This window comes from Littorina saxatilis, linkage group LG15 (genome assembly GCF_037325665.1).
Source record: "Littorina saxatilis isolate snail1 linkage group LG15, US_GU_Lsax_2.0, whole genome shotgun sequence".
In the NCBI taxonomy this organism is placed as follows: Eukaryota; Metazoa; Mollusca; class Gastropoda; order Littorinimorpha; family Littorinidae; genus Littorina; species Littorina saxatilis.
This window is the reverse complement of record NC_090259.1, coordinates 42,262,056-42,274,217: the sequence shown is the minus strand read 5'-3', so window position 1 is coordinate 42,274,217 and position 12,162 is coordinate 42,262,056. Positions and strand designations below refer to the sequence as shown.

At 40.2% G+C, this 12,162-nt stretch overlaps 1 long non-coding RNA gene across 1 annotated transcript; it reads right to left on the bottom strand.

Annotated features, from left to right (window-relative positions):
• Positions 1–1,088: 1,088 nt before the first annotated feature.
• On the bottom strand, positions 1,089–9,844 carry LOC138949363 (uncharacterized). Its single transcript, XR_011450251.1, has 7 exons — positions 8,813–9,844; positions 8,184–8,359; positions 7,658–7,831; positions 6,739–6,853; positions 5,810–5,918; positions 4,615–4,726; positions 1,089–2,843 (listed from the first exon to the last, which is right to left on the bottom strand). It is a non-coding gene; the product is annotated as an uncharacterized lncRNA (long non-coding RNA).
• Between the last annotated feature and the right edge of the window lie 2,318 nt (positions 9,845–12,162).

The following is a 12,162-nucleotide window of genomic DNA, read 5'->3' as shown; positions in this document are numbered from 1 at the left end:
CATTTCATGACGTGCGTTTTTTTCTTCAAGGAAAAAACGATGCTAGTACCGTACCGCCCAAACCTGGAGCATTTAGTCTATTTCAATTCCCTGCTGCTCCGAAAAACCACTATGATTTGGTTTTTGATGGAATCTACCTAGGTGCGGCGTAAGTCTTTTTTTTCCATTCAAATGATCAGGCCCAGATTGGGTCTGCGTGTGTGAGTGTAGTGTGTGTGTGTGTGTGTGTGTGTATGTATGTGCTTGTGTGTCAGTATGTATTTATTGTGTGTCAGTTTCTGACTGTGTGTTTGTGGCAGTGTCTGTGCCTGCTGCACTTAGAATCTTGCTATTCTTCTCAAATGATAAAATTACACCCCAAGTAAAAAAGTACTACACTATGTACTATAGTATACCATAGTACTTGTACTATAGTTTACTATAGTTTACTATAGTAAAAGTACTATGGTACATTGAATTGTACTATGGTATACTATAGTTTACTATAGTACAAGTACTATAGTACATTGAATTGTACTATGGTGTACCATAGTTTACTATAGTACTAGTACTATAGTAAACTATAGTACAAAAAGTACTATAGTATAATACATTAGTGTGTACTATAGTACATTGTGGTACATGTACTATAGTATACTATAGTAAACTATAGTACAGTTTAAATGTACTATAGTATTTTGGTCACTTTTTTGCAAAAATGTACTATAGTATACTATAGTATACTATAGTAAACTATAGTTTACTAGAGTACATGTACTATAGTTTACTAGAGTAAAGTGTAGTACAGCGTAGTACATTGGCCGCGGTACATTTGTACTATAGTACTTTTACTATAGTTTACTATAGTACAGTGTGGTACTTTTGTTGCTGTAGATTTTGTACTATAGTACTTTTACTGTAGTTTACTATAGTATACTGCAGTACTTTCTTAAAAAAAGTACCATAGCCTTAAAAATTACACTGGATGTAAATGTGGCCCCAATTTTTGCTGAATCAATTGTGTTGTGTGAATTGAATGTGTGTGTGCACGATCAGGCCACTCGCTGCAGTCAATCTGTCACATTTGGTAGGAAAGTAAAGGTTCATCATATGTTTTAAATTTTATTTTCATTTTTCGGCAGAGCATTAATAGTCAAACTTATGTAAGAACATTTTAAAATATCCACTAACATGTAAAAGACCCAATTAAATAATAATTTTAAATAAGGTGTCCATCTTGCACAGTGAGTAACCAAGCAGTTGATTTTTGGTAAATGTCCCAATGCAGAAACAGTTTTAATGCAATTTTTTATAACCCTGTTAACCAGAACAACTAACAATAAAATGCACAAAACAGATTTATTATAGCACTCTTCTTTGTGGGAATTAATCTTTAGCACAACACATATTTTCTCAAAATTATCTCCCCTACAACCAAGTTAAATTTCTATGATTAGCTTTGAAAGTGACCATGCATACATCAGTACATGAAAACTCTGTGAACAATCAAAGGAGACAATGATTGTCCCTATTATTGACCGGAACTCTACCCCAATCTGAACTTGAATAATGCAAACTATCAAGCTGACTTGATGTCATCTAACCCTGTATGTGTGTGACCTTACACAGATAAAGTTATTGAGTTACTTTCTTTCTTTATTTGTTGTTTAACGTCGTTTTCAACCATTCAAGGTTATATCGCGATGGGGAAAGGGGGGAGATGGGATAGAGCCACTTGTCAATTGTTCCTTGTTCACAAAAGCACTAATCAAAAATTTGCTTCAGGGGCTTGCAACGTAGTACAATATGAATATATGACCTTACTGGGAGAATGCAAGTTTCCAGTACAAAGGACTTAACATTTCTTACATACTGCTTAACTAAAATCTTTACAAAAATTGATTATATTCTATACAAGAAACACTTAACAAGGGTAAAAGGAGAAACAGAATCCGTTAGTCGCCTCTTACGACATGCTGGGGAGCATCGGGTAGATTCTTCCCCCTAACCCGCGGGGGGTTATTGAGTTACAACGATCTTGCTTCAAACACATTCAAAATAATACCATTTCTCTGTTATTATTATTATTTTCTGTGAACTTAAAAGTTTATGAGGGTCAATTTTACATGGGTCACATCTACAGGTCATCCAACTTCAATAGCCTGTAAAGTATCAAAAATCTAGCTTTCAAAACATTTCAGAAAAATAAAAACACATGCTTTCGCAACACATCCTTGATATTTGTCAAAAATGTGGTTTTGAAAAAATGCCAAATATGGTCATGTTTGAAATTGATTAAACCATAGCAGTATGTTAACTTTGTAAAGTCTATCCCGAAAACCATCCAAGAAAACAACAATGTTCAATTCTGTCTACCCATTGTAAGTCAGCCTAATTATGCTCCCCATCAGTGACATTCTCCTGACCTGGTGAGTCAAAACTCACTAAATGTCCAATGGAGAGTTTTCAGCATGCAACCAGAAAGTATATAGTGTGGCGTTATGTCCCTTTTTTTCAAAACAGGGTTATATATGTGGCAATAATCACATGAAATGTTCTCTGTCCTCCACATCTGTTTGATTTGTGATTGGTGTCCAGATTATTTGCTACAGGCATCTGATTAAGTTTATTGTAGCTGCTGTCCGGTTCCCTTTGCCAGTGATATCTGCTTTCCTGTTCTGTAACTTGTATTTATGTTCGCCGATGGCACCCGCTGAATAGTTTTGGTTGTTCTCCAATGGCATCTAGCTAGCTGCTTTGACGTCTGTAAGTGGCATCAAGGTCCTTCACCATGCAGTCATCTGCTGGAAGTGAACAGGAGGCTCTCTTGCTTATGACACCCACACCAGAGCATGGAATGAAACCTGCAATGACACAGCAGTATGACTATGAGAAAGCATGCAGACTGAAGCAAAGAGGGCCAAACTTTAAGAGAATGATAATGAAACCTACCTTAAAGTGCCGTGGCTTTTAGTGCATATATATCTAACTTTTAAAAGTTGTGTCCGTCTGTGTGTGTATTATGATGACTAAAGGCTCCGACTGAGACGGTGGTGGTGGTGGGGGTTTGAAACGTGCTGGTGCGTGTATGTTTGTGCTTGCGTGTGTGCAGGCATGAATGTCTTTGTCAGTATGTGTGTGTGTGTGTGTGTGTGTGTGTGTGTGTGTGTGTGTGTGAATTTATGAATACAATTGAAGGCACAGTAAGCCTCCCGTAAACCATCACAGATACGGTCAGGCTTTTACACACAGACTACAGTACAAACACCCTTTCATTTAAACACTCACCGATTGAGAACATCCTAGGTGCCCTCCATAAAGAGCGAACAATTTTCAAATAATTTATTTGTGCGTGGTTTATCTTACCCCTGAGCAATCGTGAACCCGTGTGATCAAGTTTCCCTTTTTGGCTCACGAAGTGTAGCCTATGCGATCGTAACTTTGTGCGTGCGTGCGTGCGTATGTGCATGCGTGCGTGTGTATGTCTGTGGTAGAAACTTTAACATTTCGTCATTTGAAGACGTCACATTATGGCGTAAGAGGGTTAGACGTCACGCGAAGGAATGTCTCGGTCATTGTTATTTTGAGCGGGCCGAGACTAGTTGGCAGTCGTGTCTGTAAGTAGGCTACATGCAGACAGACAGATCTAGATCTAGTGTCTCGCTTTCTTGCACAGTGTCACCTATGCTTACTGTGTGTGTGTGTGTGTGTGTGACGGAGTGATTGAGTTTGTGTTACTGTTTGTCGATTTCTTACGTGAGCCTTGAAGGCTTCGCCTCTTGTTTCACAATGTAGTCGTCAGTTAGTCATTTGAATGCGACTCCATGTGAGCTTATCTACAATAGCACGTTTTTATGCACGAAACAAACGGCTGTGGTTCACAAAAACTCTAGCGATGGTTTTTGACTGTTGAGAGGAACGGTGATATATGCATAAACCGCCGTCTGCTACGACCCTTGCGTGACCCTGCTTCCGGGCTTTTCTTTTTTCAAACTTTCACAACTTCGAATTGTACTGATCTTGTCTTGATGAAAAAAGAATTCTTTTATGATTAAAGAATGTTTGTGTGACAAGCTGTCAATTTATTATTTAGATTTTAAAAGTTAGGTCTAGCGCAAAAACGCACCACGGTCCAAAAACATTCTGATAATCATCCATCCACGGCTATGGCAAGTTTACATCGATAGAATGAGACCCGAAGGGAAGTAACTCATTTTTGACCTGAGTTCAATCGGCAAAATTAATTCTTTAAAAATTGCTCGCTCTTTACGTAGGGCACCTAGGATATTCCCGTTTGGTGAGCGTTCAAATGGAAGGGTGTTTGTACTGTGTGTAAAAGCCTGACAGTATCTGTGATGGTTTACGGGAGGCTTACTGTCCGGGCGTGATTTCCGGTATTGAATATTCATAACAGCCGTCCAGCACCAAAACGAGGCGCCATTGTTGTAGAGGACCAAGTCCACGAAAATAAATTCTTTGAAAATTTTTCACGCTCGACAGAAAGCAGCCAGGATGTTCCCGTTCGGTGAGCGTTTAAATGGAAGTATGCTTGTACTGTATGTAGACGCTCGGGGAGCTCTGTGATGGTTTACGGGAGGCTTACTGTGCCTTTAATGTATATACATCTATACACACCCAAGAAGATAAGGCGCTCAGCAGGTCTGCACTCATGTTGATCCATTATGTTGGAAACAGGCAGAATTGGATCCTCCACCCGACAGTCACTGAGCTACAGTGCTGCTCTCAGCTATAAGCAAGAGAAAGCAGCTTGAGTGTTTCATCGCATATAATTCCAGTGTTTGCATACTCCATAGCGATTAGCTGAAACTATTTAGCTAAAACATTAAACTATTATCAGTGGAATACCAAAGGGGTGGCATATGTCATCCAAAATATACGGCAATTTAAAGTGTGATTGACGGGACAGAAGCGTTTCAATGATACAAATAGAGAACACTACATAGCCTACTGTGTGTTACTGGGTTTACACAAGTAAAAGTGAATATTTTTTCTTCTTCTGTTTCTTCGTTCATGGGCTTAAGACTCCCACGTTCAGTCATGCGGATTTTTACGTGTATGGCCGCCATTCAGGCAGCATACGCCAATTTCGGGGGAGGCATGCTGGGTATTTTTGTGTTTCTATAACCCACCGAACTCCCACATGGTTTACAGGATCTTTTCCGTGCGCACTTGGTCTTGTGCTTGCGTGTACACATGAAGGGGGTTAAGTCACTAGCAGGCCTGCACATAAGTTGACCTGGGAGATCGGAAAAATCTCCACTCTTAACCCACCAGGCGGCAGCGACCAGGATTCGAACTCACGACCTCCCGATTATGAGGCCCACGTCTTACCACCACGCCACTGCGCCCGTCGTGAATATTTCAATATTTGAAAAGCAATAAGTGTAAATCTGGTGCCACACAGCAAGCCATGAAGTATTCTGTTTTCAATTCCTACGTACCGGAGAGATAACCCATGTGGTAACTAAACCATACACCCACATGTGGGAATATCATTGAGGTCATGGCAAGCTAGTCTGGCAGGGACCTTATATATTCCACTGCTCATGATTACAAAGTCACAGATGCAAAGTCATTCTCGGAACACTTTTGGGCTTGCCATTTTCCCGCGAATGTTTTGAGAATGAAGTTTGTCTCGGAGATTTTGCATAAGCAGTGGAAAATGAAATCCCTGTCAGACATGTTGTTTGAACCAACCTCATTTACATGATAGACACGCCTGTGAAGAGATGGTTCATTTATCACATCATGACACATGGGTGGTATCTCTCAGGTAGGCAAAACAATATATCTAAATGCACCAATTTACCTCAAGCACTCAGCAGGTCTGCACATATGTTGATCCATTAGGTCAAAAAACCACCAGAACTTGATATGTTGTCCAAAAGTCACAGATACAGTGGAACCCCCCAAGGATCCTGAAAAAATAATTAAAAATGAAGAGCCAACACTTGTACAAATTATCTGTCTTTATACATACAAGCACATACACAAATAAATCTGCTTGCACTATGCTGGCTTTAGGCATGTGTAATAAAATGATTTTGGGGGAGCTTCTCTATTTAACCGGGAACTTTTGTTGTTGTCAAAAGCAATTTATGCCTCAAACATTCTCCCACTCAAGACTGAACTATGCATTCAGAATGTGTTGATATCTGACTTAAACTCATAAAAATAACAAAGGCTAGTTTGTAAAAAGACACTGATTTGAAAAGAAAATTTAAATTCAATTACATATTATCATGTATTATATAATCTGTTCTGGGGCTTTTTTCCAGGTCTTTTAAAAAAGGATGTTCACAAACAATAACGAACACATTTTTCAATTCAATGAATGTTTGCAGCACTGTCAGCCGGACAGAAATGACAGTATGTTGACAAAGCCGTGATAAAAACATAACCTGCAGTCCTACCTTAGCGCAAAGAAGTATGAATGGTCTGTGTGTACTCTACAATCTCTGACTGTGGCCCTATGTAAAGGTCGAAAAGAGCTGGCTGTGCTTGGCCATTAAGAAAAATTTCAGTTAATTCAGATTTGTACAAGAAGAGCATAAAAGCATATATATATTCACAGCATGTATGTCTTGTTATTGCTATAGGTCTATATATCTATGCCACAATGACACAGCAAATACGTACATTCATACAGACATATTCATTTACTCATATAATTTAAATTATATAGCACCACAGGAATATGTTAATATCAAAATCTAATATGAAATTTCCTACACACACCCATGAAGTTCAAGCCCTCAGAAGTTCTGCACACATGTTGATCCAGGAGGTCCAAACACACCCTGCACTTGTTGTCCAACAGTCACTGCTCCAGTGAAACCCTCCATTTAGGACCCTGAAAGATATATAACAAGTTCCATAAAGTGATACAAAACTCTTTGTTGTTGTCCTTATCTGCCGAAGGAGCACCTCCTGTCGCTTCACAGCATCTGTAACACAAGAGAGGACTGAGTATCCAGCCAGAAATTTCATGACTGTATTTTTATAATGATGATCAACAAAACTTGTTAGGACGAACTGCGCAAGACTGCGGACTTCCTGGCAGCCACTGGTCTGAGGATCTAGCACGGCCACCAACATCGAACGCAGAAGAAGAAGAAGAAAAATGATATGACAAATATAAAGTCAGATGCACTTCACCCATTGTTATACTTAAACATAGAACTAAGGCTTGCTCATACAGTGGAACTCCCCTTGTTAGACCTCAAAATATCTGAGAAAAATAGGCCCTGGGTGTCTTAAAAAGGCCGTTGATTGATGATTCACAAAGGTTATTCACAGAAAATATGAAAAAAGCAAGGTCCTAAAAGGGAGTGTGTCTTTAAGTGTGTGTGTGTGTGTGTGTGTGTGTGTGTGTCTGTGCATCACAATTAAGGGCTAAACAAAAACAAACACACACCCAAGAAAAGCAAAATTTGTTTGAAAATTTGATCCAAGACAGTGAATCAAACAAGAAATGTCCATCACTGATTCAGACATATTTGAATGTATGTGTGTGTGTTGCAAACATTACACAACAGTGGATCATAAATACCAAATTCAGCTATGCTAGTACCGTATTGCAAATTACATTAAATTTGAAATGTCAGAAAAAACAGGGTTTTTAAATTTTATAATTTGTTGTTAATAATTAACTTACTGGTTAAAGAGTACAACTTTTCACAATTTCAGCACAGAGAATGGAATCCTTGGTGTCTGCTTCCTTTTCTATCTGAATGACTCATTGGTACAGCCATCTGTCATCACCCTGCCGACTGTTTTTTGACATGGAGTCCAGAAGCTCCCCCACCAACTCAGGCAGTTTTGTTTTTCACTAAAAGTAAAAGAATAAAGGTCAAATAGATTTGCACAAAGGAATAAAAAGAGGTTTTCTAGTAATCCAAATAAAGCATGCAGAAATAAAAACACAAAAAGTAACATCAAACAGTTTTGCCTCTTGTGCCCCCAAGACACTGGAATAATGACAGGCCACCAGATAGGCCGTCCATCACTGAAAGTGAACAGAAAAACTTGATGTTTGAATATGTGTGTGTGTCAGTGTGTGTGTGTGTGTGTGTGTGCGTGTGTATGTGTGTGTGTGTGTGTGTGTGTGTGTGTGTGTGTGTGTGTGTGTGTTATACAAGTGGTACAGGTAATTTAAGACAAGAGTTTAAAATGTCACTTACTTGTTGTCCCTGTCAGTGTAAACTTTCAGCACAAAGAAGAATGGAAACATTGGTGTTTTTGTCGGTTCCGTTCCAATTGAATGACTTGGTACAGCCATGCCATCAAGTTGATCAACCAGCTCACTGTTCCTGTTACCAGTTCAACCTCTTTTCCACATTGCCGACAGATTTTTAATCTGAAAAAGTCATGTAGGCAGGCCTAGATACATGTTTTCAAAATGGGAATTTATAAGTTGTAAACAGTTAACGAAATAGTCCGCTTCTGTCACGTACTCCCCACGAACACCACCATGTGGGGCAGCCAGATCCAGATAGAATCAACAAACAAGTAGATCTAAAACTCAAAGTAAAAACATCAAACTCAAACTCAAACTCAAAGAGAAAAACAACAACCAGACGGCCCAATGGTCACTGTAATTGTATCAGATTCAGATTCTCACAATGGTATAAACTTTGCAAATCTCAAAAATAGTCGGATACTAGTGACAGTGATAGTGAAAAAGAGTTGTGGCACTGGCAGCTGTACTCCTCACTCTATAGTCGATGACTTGGCAGTCACAGTTGCAAATCACTCGATAACTCCTGAGCGAATCTGGATACGATAACATGGAAAACTCTTGAAGGCTTACTTCTCAGTCCAGATCCGTCTTCTGCTCTCTGAATTATGGTTAAACTCTCTTGGTGGGTTCCTTTCGTGATGTTGTAGACCGCTTTTGGCAATCTCCCGTGCTCTTTCTTGTGAGTTCGCTCGTTGAAAATCAGTTACTAGTGCTCTCCCTTGATTTACTTCGGAGTGGTCTCCTCTTCGATTTTTAAGGGACATAACTCTCGTGCGAACCCTTTATTCGTATCGAAAGTAGCCGGCTCAGTTTGTTTTTGTTTTTGTTTGGTCTTGTGTTTGATGACTTTGCTAGTCCAATATTTTATGTATATATACTCAACCTTCGTTTTGCGTTTTTGTTGCAGCTGAGTGCATTTACAGTTCAAAAATCCTCCTATGGTAGTAAAACAAACCCAAAACTACCCAACGACCACATCTGTGAAGCTCGACAGTTTCTTGTTCACGCGAGTGCATAAATTAACCTAGTTATTACGTGGTGTTTGGTCAGAGTTCGATTCAACTGAGTGATTCCGGCCTCCATTTTGTTTTACACAAACTCATGATGATGTCTGACATAGTTTAATTGCTAGTGACGTGTCCTTTTGTGCATGATGTGGTGATCTACCTGATCTAAATTTAGATCCAAAAATAGGTCAAGACCAGCCGGGTCCGAGTACGAAATTAATTCGTAAAAAAATCGCAGTTCTTGACTCTTTGGGTGCAAGTCAATGAAACTTGGTAGTTCTTCTAACGGATATATAGCTGCCTGAGGTATGACTAAAATCCCCAGGGGCTCCGTGCACCTGGATTTGACAAGTTCAGTACTTTTAAATGTTTTTACTAGTTATTTACTTTTATGAGTTACTGTTCCTTTTAGGTACTGCTCTGTTCATTTTAGCATGTGCATAGATATGCAACGCACACAAGTGTGTGTGTGTGTGTGTGTGTGTGTGTGTGTGTGTGTGTGTGTGTGTGTGTGTGTGTGTGTGTGTGTCACGGTGTGTGAGTTTACGCAGTATGTGTGTGTGTGTATGGGGGATATGTGTGTGTGGAGGGGATGTGGGGGTATATGGGTGTGTGTATGTGTGTGTGTGTGTGTGTGTGTGTGTGTGTGTGTGTGTGTGTGTGTGTGTAAGCGAATGTCAGCGGTTTGTGTGTGTGCATGCGTGTGGGCGTGAGTGCGGCATGTGCGTGTGCGTGCGTGCGTGCGCGTGTGTGTGTGTGTGCAGTCTTTTGCTTACGTTTACAATTATTCTCTGTATATGTTCCAAGGCAGGGCCGGACTAGGCTCAGAGGAGAGGGGGGGGGGGGTGCCAGTGGTGGTCTAGGGGGATGTTCCCCCTGGCGGGGTCAAGGGGCAGAGCCCCTTGTGGGGGTCAGGGGGCAAAGCCCCCTGAAGCTGATGGGTAGGTCATATTCTGAGATAGAAAAATGGTCGCTCCTTGCATGAAACGGCATAAAATAAACAATAATAAAAAATGTTTTAAATAAGTGAGGTACATGTTTAGGCTAGGAGGGGGGTGGGGTTGCGCAACCCCCATAACCCCCCCCCCCCCCCCCCCCCGGTAGTCCAGGCCTGCAAGGACAGGTTGGAAGATTAGGCTAAGCCTAAAACCTTTATCCTGACGTAATAAATTTAATTATGAGCTCTCTCTAGCTCTCTCTCTCTCTCTCTCTCTCTCTCTCTCTCTCTCTCTCTCTCTCTCTCTCTCTCTCTCTCTCTCTCTCTCTCTCTCTCTCTCTCTCTCTCTCTCTCTCTCTCTCTCTCTCTCTCGATGTGTACATATTCCACAACCTTTTTTTTAAAATCTCATATTGTGTGTGTGTGTGTGTGTGTGTGTGTGTGTGTGTGTGTGTGTGTGTGTGTGTGTGTGTGTGTGTGTGTGTGTGTGTGTGTGTGTGTGTGTGTGTGTGTGTGTGTGTGTGTGAATGTCCGTGTATATGTGATTAGAATAGGGGTGCCTCTCTGCATGGGTGAAAAAAACACTTGTTTGTAATGCTTGTATGCCACAACCCTCTCTCTGTCTCTGTCTCTCTCTGTCTCTCTCTGTCTCTGTCTCTCTCTGTCTCTCTCTGTCTCTCTGTCTCTGTCTCTCTCTCTCTCTCTCTCTCTCTCTCTCTCTCTCTCTCTCTCTCAAATTATTTAAAACGAAACAATATTGTACACACAGCAAAATTCAGTCAACTTCAGGTCAAACCAAGAACTTTGCACTTGATCCTACATGAAGAATTATTTTGGCAAATGTTAAATTTAACATAAAAAAGGTATTGTTTCAAAATTTCACTGCAGACCATTTTACTAAGCGTTTCGGGCGGGCGGGAAATAGCTCAGTCGGTAGCGGCGCTGTCTTCAAAACCAGTTGTCGCAATCGGCGTGGGTTCGATCCCCACTTTCGGCGAGGGATTTATTTCCCAGAGTCAACATCGTGCAGACTCTCCTCGGTGGCCGCATGCACACGATAAAGAACCCAAGTTCACAGCGAAAGTCTCAGGGCTCGGAAACATGAATACACGCATGCAGGAAAACAAATGTGTGGGTAGCGCCGTATACTGTATGGCAGCTCGCTTTCCCCATGGAGAAAGCAGCCCGAATTTCCATGAGGGCAACCTCACAGGACTATATAAAATCTTATCCTTATCTTATCCTTATCCTTTAACTTTTAAACCAATTGTTAAATTCTCTTTTGAAAACTTTTTTTGTGAGAAGCGTTCCAAGGTAACGTTAATGAAATATTAATTTCACATTTGATGCTAACTGTTTACAAAAAACTAACTATACTTATGTAAATCTGACGTTACAAAAGTCCTTTCTCCTAAGTGAATATGTGCGTACCCACGTGTTTGTGTGTGTGCACGTGCGAGCGTGTGTGTGTGACTGTGTGTGTGTGTGTGTGTGTGTGTGTGTGTGTGTGTGTGGTGTGTGTGTGTGTGTGAGCACAAAGTATTCCTACGTGTATTTTGCAAATGCACAGTTAACAAGTTTGAAAATATCTCATGTCATCTCCAACAAACGGCTTAATTCACACACACGCACGCACAAAACATAATAAATCTTATATGTACGACTACCTCAGTTGTAAAAACACACACAACACGTTTACATGCACAACTGGTGATATAAAACACAATTTTAAAAACAATGTTTTTTAATCAACTTAATTTCAACAACAAAATTGTTATGCTTAGCTAATAAGTTATATTAATAAAACAATAAAAATAAAAACACAAAATGCATGTATACTATTACTACTATACTGTACCGCAGTACTATGTACTGTAGTACTATAGTACAAAGTACCATAGTACAAAGTACCACAGTGTACCATAGTACAAAGTACTTCATACTATAGTACTACTGTAGTACAGGGTACATTCACA